Here is a 19190-nt window from a genome sequence, read left to right as displayed (position 1 = left end):
GACTTGTTTGATTTTTGAAAAACTTGTTGTGCACAGGGCTTTGAGAGTGCATCATTTTGGGAGAGTTGCACGTGTGAGAGGGAAAAGCTTTGCTTGGGGAGTTTCTGTTTTGTTTTTGGCCCCTAGTTTTCCTTGCTTTCCTTCCACTTCCAGCATGACTGTGTCGAGCGTTACCTCTGTCTTTGGGGAGTCATGTTTTTGGCTTTTGATCGATTGCGTCAAGCCATTGCCCTTGTCTTAGGGGATCGATCTGTGCTTGAGTAAGTGACTGGTCTTGCCTTTCTGAGTTTTTTTGTCACTTGCTTGAGTTTTTCACTTTTTGCTTCTATTTTATCACTTCTCTGGTTTCAGGTGGTGTGTTGACAATGCACTCATCAAGGGGGAGATTGAGGAATGTTGAGTACTCTATCCTGCTTGTGATGAGTGAATTATCAACCGTGCGGTGTGATCGTGCGCTTGGTCTTTGGATTGCAGGTACACGGGCGTCAACTGTCGACGGGGAGCTGCCGTGGAGGTGCTGTGGCCGATGGACCGTGCGGTGGACGGCGGTGAAGGGCAGCCGGGACCGGAGCTCGGACCGGGTGGCACCTGTGGCGTTCACTCCTGGATCGAGGGCGCAAGCGGCGACGGAAGGAGGATTTCTTGGTTTGCGCCACAAAACCAAGGAGGCGGACGGCGGTTGAAGACGCCAAGTCGTGGAGGCACGGGTGTCGGTCTCGGGACTGGCGGAGGCGACGGGCGTCGACGGCGTCTATGGCCTCGCTGCGGGCGAGGAGGTGACGGGCGTCGGGCAGCGTCTAGGGCCGTCAGAAGGCCGAGGCGGGAACGGCGTCTAGGGCCACGGCGTTGAGGCAGGAATCTTCCCGCGCGTGAGGTTTTGACGGTTTTCTCAAAACCGGCCACCTACCCGGGTTTCGCGGACCCTCCAAAACCGCGGACTGGATCTTCATCAAGACGGCGGCATCGCGGAGAAGACTTCGTTTCGAAGAAAGTTCCTCGGCCGTCGGATGAGATCGTGTACAGGGGGTGCTGCAGGCCAACCGGTCTGACCGGTCCCTGGCACCAAAGGTTCTGAAGAAACATGTGAGGAGCATGGGTGTCCGAAAGGAGGACGAGCTACCTCAGCATTATCACACTCCAAAGGTTCTGAAGAAACAGGCGTCAGAGTTTACCATGCCCAAGTACTGTATCAATTGTGCGTGCTCAACGCCCGGCCAGTATCAGTTTTAGCATTGCTTCAGAGGCTCGTTGGTGTGTCTTTAGAAAAGAAACACACGCAAAATAATGGAGTCAAGAAGTATTGAGGGCGAAAAACACATGTAGCTATCACCAAACGCTCCAAAAGTTCTAGGGGAGACAATAGCTTGGTACCATTACTCCTGTCTTCAGAAAACGAAAAACATTAGCACCTATGTGCACAGATGCATCCGTGGTAGGAGTAGAAGATAAGAGAGTTGGCAGGACGAATTTCTCTTTTTGAATGACACCTTGCCAAGTCTTCCCGTAGCATGAGATCAGCTTCTTCTTGTCTTCAGCTTCTATTTCCTTGAGCTTGATCTCCAAAGCTTGGCGCTGGTCCTCTGGAATCTCATCATATTCAGGATTATCAATGTTCCTGGGGCCGATCTGGGAGTTATCCTCGGCCATATTTGCCGATGATGACTTCTTCTTCGTCCCCCGACAGGACAGGCGCACGTAGGATTGTTCTAGGATCGGCAGGCCACCTAGAACGCTTTCAGACATCGCGGAGACGAAGGGAGAACAGCAGATAGGAGGTTGGAAGAACTATGGTTTGGAGATAAATGTAAAGACAATAAAAAGATAGAAAAGTAATGTATTGTTGTGTTTTGATCGATTGGATACCCTCAATCGGCCGTGGCCCTTTATATTTATAGGGTGGGGTGGACTTATCCCGCAAGAAATCCTATTTACAGATCTAAATCTATAAAAATTCTTAATTGTACTCGGACTCCTTTTGGACCAGTTAGACCGGTCAGACCCACCGGTCAGACCGGTTGGTCGTGCCAGATCGGCTAGAACATCACATACCAGTCAGACCGCTTGAGATGACCGGTCAGACCGGTTGGTCTGGTCTGATGCCAATTTTGATCGTCACACTACTACAAAAACATTGATTTGTCCCGGTTGGGAAACCCCTGTTGTCCCGGTTTCCCAACTGCGAACGCCAGTCCGGGACAAAAGGGCACCCCCTTTTGTCCCGGGTCTGTCAACCGGGACAAAAGGTGCTACCAGCGCCCACGTGGCTGGCGCACCCTTTTGTCCCGGTTGGTGTTACCAACCGGGACAAAAGGTCCCTTTTTTTCCTGTTTTCCTTTTCTCAATTCTTTTTCTATTTCAATTATACTTTTGCATTTCAATTAAACTTATGTATTGGAATTCAGTGTGTATGATCTCCACTAATATATATATATAGTAGCTCTATTGAATAAACTGGGTATGGAATAAGCTATTCCATACCCGACCTAACTCGAGCCCGAGCCGACCCCGCGCCGAGCTCCCCCCACCCGTCCGGTTTTTCTCCTCGCCGGTTCCCGGATGGTCACCCCCAGCTCGTAACAGATCGTGGCCACGATCTCGTCTTCCTGCGCCGCCTGCTCTCCCGTCTTGCCCAGCGTCGCCTGCTCTCCCGTCCTGCCCTACGCCGCCGGCGACCGTGCCGCCCCGGCGAGCTGCACCCCTCACCGACCGACACGCACCCCGCCCCATCCCACGCCGCCAGCTCGTTTCCGATTTTGCATACCCTGATTTTTCTCACAGTTGTCGGTTTCCAATTAGATCGATCATTCCGCTCCGCTCCTCCCGTCGCCATCGACGGTTCCGTGCTCTGCGAGTTCGATCTGTTTTTTCCAGCCGCCGTCGACCCCTAGGAGAGCTCCTTCCGATGGCGCCGGAGTCCTGCCACCTGATCCGCTCGGCCTGCCTTCCACTCCGCATGAGCTGCCTCAGCACACGCAGGAGCTTCCATCTCCGTGCCCTTGCGCTGGACCCGTGTGGTAGCAAGGTGTCGATTGCGAGTTTCCTCACGCCCGGTGCCGGCGGCTTCCCCCTCACCTCGAGCAGTGGAACGCTTTGGAGATCCACCGGCCCAGGTACACAAGGTGCGCCTCCACCCCTGTCGTATTTGATTCCCCAAATTTTTTTCTCGATTTCTTGTATAGGTATGTACCAGGATGAGCTCGTTTTAGGTGGCCGAATGTTCAGTTCCATCATCACCTCACCATCTTATAGCAGCTCAGATATGTCCTTCGTTTTGCCAGATCAGACCGACGTGGAGCAGCTCAGAAGTGTTTCAGATTTTTCGGATGACTCGCTGCTGATTCCCCCCACATGGTGCAAGGTGCCATCTACCCTCACCCTTATTGGACAATTTCTATCATAGGTGCCGATGCTTTGTCCAGGTTGTAGTTCAATTTAGGTTGTTGTAAACGGTATCTTTGTGATTCTTATCCAACTTTCCCTTCCCTGTTCTTGTCAGTGTATCCTAACAAAATGTCGATCCGCAGGGTTGGTTCTCAACCGAGCAGTGGGGGGTGACGCCGCACCCGCACGCTTCCATGATTTTCAGTCCGATCACTCCCGGGTACCAATGCAGGGGCACCCTCCCTTGAGCTGCGCAATGCATGGATGAGGTTCGGTATTGGGGGCTTTACATGCTTCGAGACGTAGACAAGGATGCTGAATGCACGCCTGCAGCCAGTAGACAAGGATGCGGTCACAAGTACCCATTTATTTCAGTGTTGCTGCTCCTGCTTTAGCTGGAGACGATGGCCACGAGCTCAACTAGTTAATGGGAGGACATCATGCGCCTGTCTCTTCTCTAATCGTCCCTAAACACCTAATGGTGATGATGGGTACTGCTGAAAGATGGCACTGTCAATAGAGATCGTGGTGTCCACCACATCTGCAAAAAAAACATTTTAATATACTGGCCTCATTGCCATTTTAATATACTTGGCACCTAAAAAGTGCTGCAGTTCAGATTGTGCTGCTGGATCTTAGTCTGGTGTGCTTCCAGCCATTTCTAAGTTCAACCTGCTTTTCCATGATTGTCCAACCATATCCTTCATCCGAATCGCAGCAGCAATGCACCTGTGTATTTTTAAGAAATTTTTTTCTCCAATCCAGTCTAATGGTTTAAATTTTCCAGATCTTTTGTTTACTTTATTCTTAGATTTGGTGAGCCATTTCAGTTTAGCCATGATTATTCCATTTATGCAATCATGCTGACACTGTATAGAGGGGCTCAATATTAACAGTAGTGCCATCAAAACAAAAATAAAGCAACAGAGATTACTAGATGCCATCTAACCTACAAGGTGTCATAAGCAAAGTAACAGTGAGCAACCTTAAAACTTTAACATCATCCCATAAATAGTATCCATGAACAATCGAGTATTAATCAGCTGCAATGAACATGTAAATATTTAGGTCAAACAAGGTCCAAAGGTATACATGCACCAGAGATTTCATAATTTAATGGCAAAGAAAAGGACTGAATATACTAAGTAAAAAGCTATGATCAGCACAAAGGAAGAGCTTCATTTCTGCATATTCTTTCTCCATATAAGACATACAAAGCATGAATTAGGGCACCTCCAGTGTGCATGGAAATCGAACCGTGACAGGACAGAGCAGAACTTTGATTCGATTTAGACACTGCAGTGGTCAAATGGAATCAAAAGATTACTTGCATCAAATGCTAAAGGCAAGTCGAACCGAGGTAGTTAAATAATGGGCAAAAAGTAGTGCGCTAGTACAATGTGCTCATCAAGACTACAGCTTGAGGATGGTGAGATACAAATGGTGTATTTTATTATATGATGGATCCCTAACGCGTTGCTGTGATTATGTTTGATTCAGTAGAAATCGAACAAATCCTCCGTGGTACTACCTTTTCAGTTGAGTTTGATTTGAACACTGGAGATACCCCTATGAAGTAGATTTAGAATACAGTGACAGACCTAAGCTAAAAAAACTCCTTCACTAGCCACACAAAAGAACAAAAAATCCAGTTATTATTCAATTTTTAAACAAGGAAAAGAATTACTTAATATAAAACTACTACCAAAAGTGTAAATCAGTTAAACAGGTTAAGCATGCCTCTGTCTAAGGAAACACAAGAACTCATAAAGTGATCAAGCAGCAATAGGTAATAGCTCACCTCTCATGCCTTAAGCCGAGCTTTTCAAGGAGCACCAGGAGCATCTGAAGTCTTGGAGAGGAGACCCAACGGAATATGCTCCTTGTGTCCTCAGACTATCCACAAGCGACGGATATAAACTGAGAACAGGGAAATCATTTATGGTATTTTGAAAAACTAATACAATGAACAACTAGTAATAAATAAAAAATATTAATCCCAAGAAACAATTAATTCACAAGTCATTGCCAAGCTCACTACAGAGCAGGGTAATTGTTTAACTGAACTAGAACAGACATGGCAAGGTAATTGTTACGGACATGGCAAGTTAATTGTTATAATTCCCACAACAGAGCAGGGTTCAAAGGATTGTGCTGGCACTCAGCTTCTCAACAGAGGTTGTTCTATAGGCTGTATTCAGATCGAAGCTGGTTGAGGCTGGGGGTGCTCATTGCCCGTAACTCGCCAGTCAGGGACATTTGTAGGCAGCAAGATATCTCATGAAGAAACTCAAGTGATGAACAGTTCAAACATCAACATTTAACAACAAAATTATACGAGGCACCCAAAGTTCACTATGTGGAGAAGAAGCTACGGAGCCTTGACTGAATGAGCATTTAAAGGAGATTTGGTCAGATCGAAAACAACAACTCATCACCACAACCTACGATGATGTATGTGACCAGGACAGGAGGCGACGAGGCACAACAGAATATGCCAGAAATATTTCAAACCGCTCAAGTCACGAAAATAGAAAAAGCTGAACTGGTTGCTCCTGCACCAGCTATCACTAAAAAATTGGGATTGCTAATACATACGCTTACTACTCTAAACAACACCAGGGATCCAATCACAACTCATCACCAGCAATACAAACAATCAATCACCAATAGGGAGGATTGAACGTTAATTGACTGAAAATAGCAGCGGGTACTCAATTTAATTCTTCAACCTAATCATCATTATCACAAATAATTGTCGCCACCAATAGGGGTAATCAGGCAACAGCAGGAGAATCGAATTAATGTGAGAAAAGAGGGGGCATCAAACTCAACGTAGGTATTAATGAATACTCATCCAAACAAACCTGCCGCTCCAGGGAAGGAACCCCAAGCTATAGCGGAGGAGATTGGATCCCTGGTGACCGTCGTCGCCAATCCGATTGACAACCAAATCGGAAGCTGCTCGAACACCACCCTACTCGGGTTGATATGCATCTGTGGACCAATCTGTGCTGAGAATCCATTCAGCAAATCGACAGTGTCAGGTGCAATACCCACTGAAATGAATACGGCAGGGAAAACTAAAGAATAATGAAACAAGGAAAATGATGATGCAGCTACCGATTGCAACAAATTATAACCTAATTCGAACTAAATCTGGATGAATCATCAGTACGAAAAGCAAAAATGTGACCAAAATTAAGGGGAATCGAATGGAGTGAGGATAGAGGAGCACCTTGCACTGGCGGGGGAACCACCAGCGACGATTCATCAAAGAATGAGCACCGGCAGACAAATCTAGAGCTTGCACGGAATTAACCGTAGGAACAACAAAAGATGAGGGGGAATCACCTAATCAGAGAGCAGGCTGGAGGAGGATCGACAGCGATGGGAGGAGTGAGCGGCATCGGGAACGGGAGGGCGTCACCTTGAATGCGGGGATACGCAGGCGATTCATCCATGCCATGCCATCAATTCCTCCATGACCTGAAGGTAGGCCAGGGGAGGATCTCGTCGGTGGGATATAGTAGGATCTCCCGGGGGTGACGACGACGGGAGGACGGTCTTGTGGAATGGCATTGGGAGGAGGGATCACCATCGGAGGAGGGGAGCGGCGACGGGAGGAGGTGCTGCGTCGGGATGAGATGCGGCGTCGGAATGGATCAGCAGTGACGGTAGGCGCCAGACTCTAGATCGGCGACGGGAGGAGCATCAGCTGGGGTTGGGCGGCGCCAGTCCCCGACGAGGAGAGGAGCGGCGTCGGAAAACGTATCTGGGCCGGGGCTGGCTGGGGGAAGGGATCGCGAGCTGGGAGGAGAAGAAACGCTTCGGGGCAGTGGGGGTACGCGGAAAAGGAACCGGTGCGGCGGGGAACTGAAGCCGGGCGTCTGCGCGGCCCTGGGGGCGGTGGCTAGCTCGGGTATGGAATAGCTTTATTCCATACCCAGGGTACCCAATAGACCTAATATATATATATAGTTACTTATATAATATTTGTCCTAGATAGTTTTCATATATAAATTAATTCACTTATATATATATGTATACACATATCTATACATGTAAATTCCTTTACATATGAAAATGTCTAGGACCAATATTATATAAATATATATATATATAAATACACATATATATTATTGGAGTGCTTATATATATAATACATACATACTCATAAATAGAAATTTAATACATACACACACATATATATTTACATAGGTATATTTGTTCTTAATTACATATATACGCGTATATTATCATATTTGCTGCGATTGTCAATATTAGATAGTCCGTTATAGTAGAATTCGCCTTTTGGATCGAGGACTTGCTGAACAATAAATCCGGACCCATAGATGCAGTCACCAGTCAATGGGTCCAAGCTTCCCCCGTGACCATAAAACCAGGTCCTTGACCTTTTAGGCCAGTTCATGGTCGCAGGTTGGATGCCTCTGTCAAGCAGATCCTGCTCCATTTTCTCCCATTTGGGTATTGTAAGCTTGTAGCCTCCTTGGCCTAGAGTGTGATGGTACACTTTCTTCGAGGCATTGTCTTTGGCCTTCTGCACCTTCTGAAGCCCAAGCTCTGAAGACTTGTATTCCACAAATGCATCCCAGTGACCCCTGAGCTTTTCGAGCTCGCCGGTAAATACGGGTGTGGTCCCGGTCTTGATATATTTCTTCGTCAAAAGTTTCTTGAATGATTGCAGATGTTCGGCCATCTTACTCAGGGTCCAGCGCTTGCATATCTCTTCGGATTCAGTTGGAACCGTGAAGTTTTTCTTAAGCTCCCGCCAGCACCATTCTTTTTCTCTTTCGGGTACCGCATCCCGTTCCTCGCTTGCATTGGAAGCTTTCCAGAGCCTGAAGCTGATCGGGATGTGGTCCCTGACAATACATCCGGATTGTCTTATGAATTTTTTGGCGGCAGCTTCTGGAGCGATCGGTTCGCCATCTAGACCAACTTCCGTTATAATGAACCACCCTTCAGTTTTTTTGTCGGGCCATGCTTCGTCTTTTTCTGCTGCGACGATGATCCAGACGGCTATAAAAAAACATTCATAGTATTCATATAGATTCAGATGAAAATATGATTTTCACTACAAATAAGTATAGTTGTGATATGTACATTAGCAATTTGTTCACCAGCAGCATCATCCTGAATAGATGGTGGCTCAATTCCATCACCGGACATATTCAAATATATGTCGGTATTGCTGCCATCATCAGCTTGTTCAGGGACATCTCCTTGACCCTCGCCAATCATATTCAACAGGAACTGTTCATCTTCCGCGTCTGTGTGTCGCGGGCCCATCGTAACTAAAATATGAATACAAATAAAACCCTTAAAAAATTCTCTAAAAAATGTACATATTTGCGAGGATTGGATCAAAATTCGTTTACATGGACGAGGTCGAGAAGGGGACTACATTTGGATCGGACTACGTTTACATGGATATTTAGATGGCAAATACTCTAACCATTTCCAAGCGGTAACGAGAAGGGGACTACATTCGGTAACGGTTTGAGTATTGAACGAGTGAGCGACCGAGTGAGTGAGTGTGTGTGTGTATGTGAGTGAGTGAGTGAGCGAGCGTCGGTGAGAAGGAGAGAGCGTCGGTGAATATAAAGAAATAATATAAACGACACCTGTCAATTAAAAATAAAGAATACATGTAATTAAAGTCTTTGAATGACATAATTAAATAATAAATACATGATAAATTAAAGTCTATGAATGACATATGTAAATAATGAATACAAAATAATTAAAGTCTTTGAATGACATAATTAAATAATAAATACATTATACACTCTCTAATTCTCTAATACATTATACACTCTCTATTTAAATAATTAAAAGCATTTCCTTCTCTATTTCTCTCTAAATTCTCCATAATTCTCACTATATCTAATAACTAAATTCTAGATAATATCAAATAATGGAAACCTAATACCTTAATTAAATTCAACAAAAATATCTCTATAATTAAATTGTAGTTAATATTTACTAATAGAAACAAATAATATATATATAATTCTATAGTAAAAGAAAAAAAAGAAATGGCCGGCGGCCGGCCCATACCACGTCGGGGACAAGGACGACGGCGCGGCGTCGGCGTCGAGGCGTGCCGGTGGGTGGAGTAGCGGCGAGGTGGCGGCGCGGCGACGTCGAGGCGTAGCCGGCGGCGCGCAGGGGCGGGGGCGGCAGCGTCGAGGCACACGACGGCCGGTGCGACGGAGGCAGGGCCGGAGCGGGCTAGGGGAGGCACGCACAGGGTGGAGGACACGGCGGCGAACCTCACCGGCGACTCCAAAGGGGCGGCACGGCGGCGTGGAGGCGGCCCGACGGCACTCGGGCGGCGGATCGAGCTCGGGCGCGCGGTGCTCGTGGGGGACGTCGACGGCGCTCGGGGACGGCGGAGATGGCACCGACGGCGCGATGGGGCGGCGGAGCTCGGGCGGCGGAGGTCGGCGGCGCTCGGGGACGGCGGCGGCGGCGAGCAGGAGGCGCGGTGGGAGCAGGGGACGACGGCGGCGCGACGCAGATCAAGAAAACCACCAAGTGTTGGGAAAAGGGGAGGAAGAAGGGAGCTATAGGGGTGGGGGCCTTTTGTCCCGGGTGGAGCCACGACCCGGGACAAAAGGCCCTTTTCTCCCGGGTCGTGGCTCCACCCGGGACAAAAGGTATTTTTGGGCGGGACCGTAAAATTTCCAGCCCGCGGCCCACCTTTAGTCCCGGGTGGATCTACCACCCAGGACAAAAGGGGCACGTTTTCCCTCATTTCCGCCAAATCTTATGTTTGTTTTTATTTCTTTTTACTTCTCTTTTAAAATAGGCTTTCATTTGTTAATTCAGTTAATAAATTTTGATTCCAAAAATTATGGAACAAAATTTCTTATCTCTATATAAACTTGATACACGCAATAAAAATAATTAATTTTCATTCAAGTGATTGGGTGAACAAAATATCTAATTTTTTTGAAATCATATTTGTTATTTTGACCATGCAAAAATATATTAGGTTTTCAAACTGTTGCTTTTCGACAGAAAGTGGATTCTATCACGATATTAACGTTTAAAAAGTGAATTTTACATAAAATTAAGTAATTTCATAATATTAATGAGTTGTGTGTGAGTTTGAGAGATAGTGTGTGTTAGTGAGAGAGTATAGTGTGTTACTGTGAATGCAATTTCATGAAATAAATAAAATTAGTTCAGTAATCCATTATTGAATGAAAATTATAATTGAGTCTGGTAATTAAGTGAAAAATATAAAAAATGATTTATATAACACATAAAGTATAATTGTACAGTACATATATAATAAAAGTATTCGAATTGCGATTACGTTTTTATACAATAATATAAAATGATTCAAGTAGATGAAGGATTAGCGGTAACAGACTTTCTCTTCACAAATGTCCCTTGATTATGATCACGGCGCAAGTATGGAGCATTATCATTGGCTAGCAGGATGCATGGATCTGCATTTACTTCGAAAGGTGGAATGGCAACAAAATTATTATATTCTTCTGACAAGTCTGTCTTGTCCTCCACTCCAACGATGTTTCTCTTTCCTGATAGAACTATATGTCGCTTAGTCTCATCCTTTTGCTTGTTTATCCCCTTCTTTGGCTTGCTGGACTCAAACCGAACCTTATGTTTCTCGCATCCAAATCAAATTCAGGGTACGTTCTATCTATTTTTCTCCACTGCGACCCATCAGCGGGGTGTCTCAACATCGAGTCTTTCTTGCGTTCCTCTTTGTGCCATCGCATCAACTTAGCATTATCTTTATTTCTAAACAGACGCTTCAAACGTGGTATTATAGGCGAATACCACATGACCTTCGCAGGAACTCTCTTCCGGGGAGGCTCCCCCTCGACATCTCCAGGATCATCTTTTCTAATCTTGTAATGCAATGCACTGCATATGAGACATGCATCCAAATTCTCGTACTCGCCTCGGTAGAGGATGCAGTCGTTGGGGCATGCATGTATCTTTTGCACTTCCAATCCTAAAGGGCAAACAAGTTGTTTGGCTTCATACGTTGTGGCAGGCAATTCGTTATCCTTAGGAAGTATTTTTTTAACAAGTTTGAGTAATTCACCAAATCCCTTGTCGGATACACCATTTGTCGCCTTCCATTGCAGCAACTCCAAGGTGGTGCCAAGTTTCTTCAATCCATTTTGACAATCTGGGTACAACAACTTACGGTGGTCCTCTAACAACTTCTGAAACTTCAACCTCTCCGTTTCACTCTCACAGTCTGCCTGTACATTGTGCAATGCCTGCCCCAGATCGTCGCTGGGATCATTTTCTGCTACATCTACTTCGGGCTCTTCCATGGGAATATCGTCATCGAATGCACCGATTCCAGCATTCCCGGGAAAGTGGTCGTCAAAATCTTCTTCTTCATTGTCTTCCATGGTAACCCCCTGTTCTCCATGCTTTGTCCAACAAACATACTTCTCCATGAAACCATTTGCAAAATGTGGCTGTGTAGGATTCTTGAAGATGAGTAATCCTTGTTATTGTTGCAATGAACACACGGGCAGCACACAAAACCATTCTGCTTGTTTGCCTCAGCCACAGACAAAAAATAATGCAGGCCATCAATAAATTCTTTCGAACGTCGGTCAGCATTGTACATCCATTGCCGGTCCATCTGCATTTTAAATAAATCGATTTGAATTCTTTACACATATCGAATAAATAAAATATATCAAACCTAAATTAAACTAAATGTAACATAACATGAATAATTAAAAGATATGCAATATCCATCATACATCTTGATTAATTAAAAGAAGTACTTAATCCATTACAAAACTTAACAAAGGAGTACTATACATAAAACTTAAAAATTCGGACAACAAAACATAGGTTTTCAACCATCCTTGCGTTGGAACGCAGAATGCTCTAACGGATTTCTTGCTGGCGCAGAAGAAGATGGCGGAGCTGAAACCTCCGAGTTTGGTGGTGACAAACCGTAACGCTGCAATAAATCCTCAAGATCAAATGGAGGTTCCTCGCCCCTTGCCATGCATTCTCTATATTCTTTTTCCAAATAACGGAGCACTGCCCTACGAAAAGCACTAGGTTTTTTGGACCGACGACCTACTCGAGTTGTGCCCTTCTCTCCAGAAGGACAACGATGACCCCCACCGGTGCCACTCCCTCCAGCTGCTGAAGCCATATTTTACTGAAAAATACCTTTATTTTCCACAAAATTATAAATTCTTACCATTACAATGCAAAAATTATTTACTATTACAATTACAATGATAAGATTAATAACTCTTGCAAATAACAATAAAATCATATAAAAAAGACAAAATGTATCATTAATCCTCAAGAAATCTCTATAACTTCTAATTACTTTGACACCCTTCAGTTCCAGGAGTACACTCTTTTCAATATCCAGAAACCCTCTAGAAGAAAAATAAACTTTTATTTCTGAAAATGTATATGTCAGTAACCTCAACCCTGCGGTGATGACACTGCCTTTCGGGGGGACACGGTGCGGTACAAGGATATCACCAATCGGCCAGTCGTAGCACCAACATTTACGATTAATAGGCACAGCACTTGGCACAGGTAGCGTGCTCGTTGATATGCTCTCAGTACAACAATGGCCATGCTGATTGCGTCAAATGCTATCTTCATATTAATCGGAAGTGCAGGTGATGCGACCAACCGATTCGCGATGTCCTTATAGCGCATCGTGTATCCCCGAAAGGTAGTGCCATCACCGTTGGATGGAGATTAACGACGTATACTTGTTTTGAAATAAAGATTTTTTTAGCTTCTAGATGGTTTCAATGTGAGCCTAAATAAATACATCACTAGAGTGTCAAAATAATCCATTCATAATACAAAAAATTCTAGTATACTCATTTCATTAATTTATTCATGAATACAAAAATCAACTATCCACAATATGGTCATATATACAAGTACATCACAAGAAGTGTCTACACTCATTCTAAAAATTTCTACTATCCACATACTCATCTAAATCTAAAAGAAAATCACACCTACATATGCAATCTAGCTAAATATCCAAGAAATGAGCTAGCTACACATTTTCTCTATTTCTAAAGTATGAAATGAGCTATACAAGCCAAGGAAGAAGAGAAAAATAAGCCCCAAAACCTTTAGCGCCGATGGATGGACGGGGAATCAAAGATCTTCACAAATGTGGTGAAGAAATGAGCAAGAACTCCTCTCTCCCGAGCCAAGAACAGCAAGAAACAAATGAGCTGAATGACTCGGGCGGGGGGAGAGGGAAGGGGATAAGAGGGCCAAGGCCTTTTGTCCCGGTTGGAAACACCAACCAGGACAAAAGGGGGGGCCTTTTGTCCCGGTTGGTGGCTCCAATCGGGACAAAAGGCTGCGCGGGCCTTTGATCCCGGTTGGAGCCACCCACCGGGATAAAAGACCACCTTTTTGTCCCGGTTGGTGCCTCCAACCGGGACAAAAGGCCCCTGTCCTCCCTCCCCCCGCTGGTCCGGCTAGCCGTTGAACCCGGGACAAAAGCCACCTATTGTCTCGGGCCCAAAGACTGCCGGGACAAATGGCCTGAAACAAAGATTTATTCTGTAGTAGTGTTAAGACACGGAGACAGAGCAAGGCGCAGAAAAGAAAATGATGGAACATTAGCACATGAAGACATACCGGAAATTTGTGCGTAGCTGCACATGCATATGGCCTCTCACATGGTGGGTCAGCTCCAGCCTGACCGCAGCACATCGAGTAGCAGCAGACTTACAGACTACTAGCAGAGTGCGTGAGAAGTAATAGGAAAAAAATAGTTGAATAATTCCTCAAGTTGTTGGGATCTAATTGTAGGATATAAGATGAGTGATACAAATTATGGAAGAAATAGAAACCAGTTAAAAAAGAATAAAAATAAAAGGAAAAACTATAAAAGGAGATAGAAATAATAAAATATCATGTAAATAGTATTAGGAGAAAAGGAGAAAAATGAAATAGGTAAAGGAATAAAGAAAATATGAAGGGAAATGAATAAAAACTAAAAAATAAGAAAAGAAAAAAATTAACAACGACTAGACATGTGTTGCATGCTGCATGTACACATGCACACGCAATGCACATGCAAGCATGCATAAGCAAAGTGAGGAGCGTAGGAAACAATATGCTAGGAAACAATATGCGCGTGGAAACGAGAGATTTTTGGCCGAAATCAATTGCTTTATCAATACAAGATCTTCAAGAATGATTTAAATTTGGCAATATTTGCACAATTTTTTTTGAATAAAACGAGTGGTCAAACTTAGAGTCAAAAAAATTAAACGAACTACAATTTGAAACGGAGGTAGTAGATATTTTTAGCTATCTATTTGACTCTCAATTGTACTCTCTAGAAAAATTTCTCTCCATAATAAATTGGTTACTCCAACAAACTCTCTATTTCTCACTCTCCAAATCACAATATCTCCTTCCCCACACACTATTTCTCACTCTCCAAATCACAATATCTCCTTCCCCACACACTGACGTGTGGATCCCACACGTCATCCCCTTCCTTTCCCCTTTATCTTTCCCAGCCTCCACTCCTCTCCGCCTCGGCCCCTCCGCCCAGACTCCTGCGAGCAGAAGCGGCGGGGGGAGCAACAGCTCCCTCTTCCTCCTCTACCTCCCAGCGCCTCCTTCCCCTTCCTCCATATCTCCCCATCGAGCTCGGACAGGCCGGAGATGGGGTCTCGCTACGAGGTGGAGGTGACCATGGGCTCGGCCCGGGATCTCAAGAACGTCAACTGGCGCCACGACTCCGGCGTCCGCTGCTCCACCCGCATCGACCTCGACGGCGGTGAGAACTCCACCCGGGATGAGAAGATCCTCATCCTGCTCCCGCCCGCCTCCCGCCTCGAGGACGCCGTCTACGCCTCCCACACCGCTCCGCAACGTCCTCGACGAGTCCGGCCTCAGCGGGAAGGCCGCGCGAAACCTCGACGGATGCCTCAACATCCACGTCACCGTCAAGGAGCTGGCCAGGTACTACGACCCCTACGGCCCGGCGTCGGCAGGTATTACGGTGGCTCCTGCAGCGACGGCAGTTTGAACCTCAAATGAAGAATTTCACAAAAACAAAAAAGAAAGTTATAAAACAAAAAAAAGCTAGAAGACTAAGCTTCAATCTTCTTCTTCATTTTCTCTTCAACCTTGTAAAGGTTTAAAAACTCGATTTTTCTAGATCGTTGTTGATTTCCAGATCTTTTCACGTAAACCTCCACCTAGTGCATGGGTGTCAGGAAATATCGACATTGCTTCCAGGAAGTGAGTGGTACCACTAGGTGTCACCAATGTCAACCCATCGTAATGCCAAATAAATTTTCTAAAACGGTTTCCCGTATCGCCCGATGACAAAATGAACCTGCAAATAGCGCAACACCAAAGTCTCCAGAAAGAAAAATGACACAAGAAGCGTCACCATTGCCGACCAATCTGAGACCAGACTGGGATTTCTCCCTACGCCCCTCAAGTCACCTCCGCACGCCTATGCTAACCGGCCAAAAACAGCAGCCAGCGGTCCACCATGGACGGCTGAGCCTCCACCAGCGAGCCATCCAGCAGAGGCCGAACACCCCCCGCCCGCCCCTTCCCCAGGCAGGGGCCTGTAGGCACGCTGCCAGCGCGTAGTTGTCGCACGGGCGCCCACGGTGAGGGAAGCGGAGGCACGGAAGAGTTAGACGCAGGGGCGTCCCGACTAAATCGGAGGCCCAGTGCGAAATGCTAAGATGAGGCTCTAATGGTTTAGTAAAATCAAAGTATCAAACAATAGTAATAAGTTACATATAAATGAGATATTTCAAGAATTATTGTATCTATTTTTCACTTGAAGAACTTTATTCTTTGGGTATTTTTTGAAATAAATTCTTTAATGATGCGCTCATAATTAATCTTCTCTAGCTGTCACTCTCAAGTGCTATCATAGCCAAATCGTTGAGCCTTCCTTGTGTCATTGTAGAACACAAGTAGGACTTTAATAGCTATCATATTTTTCTATATGTTGTTTTGCTCACGACATGACTTGCATTTGCAGTGGAAAAAATAAAATTAATAGACGTATTATTATCGTCAAGACATCAACATAATCAAACGAGGAAAGAAGAAAATAACACGGAATTAAATCTTACTCTTGGCCTGGCCTTCCGCCTTAGCGAGTGCCTCTGCAGCCAATTGCAAATGCAAGTGACGATCACGATGGAACAGACCTGCGATGGAATTGGATGCATAATTGCAGATGGGCGGTCTGGGCTCTGGCACGAGTCCTACTCGCCAACGCCGCCGGCCGCGATGCTCATGCTACTTGGAGCTTTGGACGAGTCCGCCGTCCGCGAGGCTTGAGGCCGAACACGTTCATCCGCCGGCCGCGATGCTCATGCAGAACAGCTAGCTTTCTCCTTCTCTGCCGGCCGGCCCGCTCGCTCACCCGCCTCCCGCGCGCCGCCGTAGAACACCGAACACGCTAGCTGACGCCATCGTCACCGATCGCCGGCTTGAGGCCGCCGGTGAGGCTTCGACGAGCATCGCCGACGCCCTCGGCGGACAAGGCCGTGCTCGAGGCGCCGGCTCGCGGATGCCATTCCGCGCGCTGCGGAGCCCCTGCTAGAATGCCCTGGGTAGCCGCTGGCTGCTACCTGCAAGAGAAAGCTAGCTGATTTTGGATGACGCAGCGGAGAGATTGCCTCTATTTCTCGCGACCAGTGCCGCCGCCGCCGGCGTCGAGGCATGCCGCATGCGGCCACGCGCCGGGCTCCGAGCACCCGGCTCTGTTCGACTTCCTCGGCGACATCAACAGGACGAGAATGATACGGCGGACGCCGGAGCCTTTGACAGCTTTGTTCTCCTAATCTGCTGGAACCTATGGAAGCATAGGAATGATGTGATCTTCAGGAGCCTTCCCCCCTCCCACAACAGACTCTGGGATGCCTGCCGGAATGAGGCCCGTGAGTGGAGCTGGAGATGGAGAAGAGAAGATTATACTGTGTGTGATGCCTGGTGCGCTGTGTTTTCCAATATGTAAACACCGAACTACAAACATACTCCCCTAGTTTTTTTCCCTAATATTGCTGTAACCAATCTGTAATAGTTGTTTGGCTTGCCAAAAGGCCATTAATGAAAATTCACGTGGGGGATGCTCAACCCCGCCCCCCCCCCCCCCCCCCCGGTGACCCTCAAAAAAAAATCCTCTGAAGAAGGCAGCAACTGAAGACCAGGAGAACGCAGTGCAGAGTACGTGCTTGCTTCTCCAGAGTGGCACTCGCGAATGCTCGTCAGTAGGAATTGACAGAGATGAGCCACCTCGGCGAATCAATGGCGACCAGACATCCGGTTCATCAATCTCGCCGCACCCTGCTCCGATCACTGTAAGCACTTCACCAGGCCGCGAGCCTCGGCTCGCCTCGGACGCTGCTGCAGCCTTGTTGCCGGAAGTCGATCGACGAGCAGACCAACAAGCTGCTCGACTTCCTCGTGGCGGAGAATGATACGGTCGCCGCCGGATCCCAGAATCCGGCAGAGAGACCGCCGGCACGGCGACATCCAGCAGCGCCGTCGCCGCCGCCGCGCCATGCTCGCTCCATAGACGCGATCCATGCCGTCCAGGCGGCCAGGCAGGAAAACGACAAGTCAAAGCGAAATCATTTAAAATCTGAACCATACGTGCGCGATCTGACGGCCATCAAGGACCCAAGGGGTGGACGGTAAATGAAATACCGTCCACCCCCGTCCCAGGTTCGCTGCCGCTTCTCCTTCCCTGCCAGCCGGCCCGCTCGCTCACCCGTGCCTCTTGCCTCCACGCACGACATGGACTCCTGCGCGCCGTAGAACAACGACCACGCTGGCTGTCGCCTTCGTCACCGATCGCCGGTGAGGCTTCGACGAGCATCGCCGACGCTCGAGGCGCCGGCTCGCGGATGCCATTCCAGAGCCCCTGCTAGAATGCGCTTGGGTAGCCGCTGGCTGCAACCTGCAACAGAAAGCTAGCTCATCTTGGATGATGCAGCGGCGATATTGCCTCTAGTCCTAGACCAGTGCCGCCACCGCCGCCTCCGGCGTCGAGGTCACGGGGATCTACGGCGCTGCCGAGCTCCAGCCAATGGGCACGGTTGCGACAGGTGGAAGACGAACGTCTGTACATTTCTACTGCCCCTGTGCTCGAGGCAGAGGTTAGACGAATCAATACGACATCAGTGATAAAATCCTCTGAAGAAGGAGAAGGCAGCGCAGCAGAGTACGTGCTTGCTTCTCCAGTGCGGCACTCGCGAATGCTCGTCAGGGGGAATTGACAGAGATGAGCCACCTCGGCGAATCAATGGCGACCAGACATCCGGTTCATCAATCTCGCCGCACCCTGCTCCGATCACTGTAAGCACTTCACCAGGCCGCGAGCCTCGGCTCGCCTCGGACGCTGCTGCAGCCTTGTTGCCGGAAGTCAATCGACGAGCAGGCCAACATGCTGTTCGACTTCCTCGCGGCGGAGAATGGTACGGTCGCTGCCGGATCCCAGAAGCCGGCAGAGAGACCACCGGTGCGGCGACATCCAGCAGCGCCGTCGCCGCGCCATGCTCGCTCCATGGACGCGATCCATGCCGTCCAGGCAGCCAGGCAGGAAAACGACCAAGTCAAAGCGAAATCCTTTAAAATCTGGACCATACGTGCGCGATCTGACGGCCGTCAAGGCCCCAAGGGGTGGACGGTAAATGAAATACCGTCCACCCCCGTCCCAGGTCCAGTCCAGGTGCGCCGCCACTACGCCTTCCCTGCCGGCAAGCCAG

The 19190-nt window shown here is 47.4% G+C and overlaps 1 long non-coding RNA gene across 1 annotated transcript; it reads right to left on the bottom strand.

Moving 5' to 3' along the window:
• Positions 1-3850: 3850 nt before the first annotated feature.
• LOC120645248 lies at positions 3851-6737 on the bottom strand. Its single transcript, XR_005664193.1, has 4 exons — positions 6620-6737; positions 6249-6395; positions 5183-5277; positions 3851-3922 (listed from the first exon to the last, which is right to left on the bottom strand). It is a non-coding gene; the product is annotated as an uncharacterized LOC120645248 (long non-coding RNA).
• Positions 6738-19190: the final 12453 nt, after the last annotated feature.

Source organism: Panicum virgatum, chromosome 8K (genome assembly GCF_016808335.1).
Source record: "Panicum virgatum strain AP13 chromosome 8K, P.virgatum_v5, whole genome shotgun sequence".
NCBI classification, from domain to species: Eukaryota; Viridiplantae; Streptophyta; class Magnoliopsida; order Poales; family Poaceae; genus Panicum; species Panicum virgatum.
This window is presented reverse-complemented; position numbering and strand designations above follow the sequence as displayed.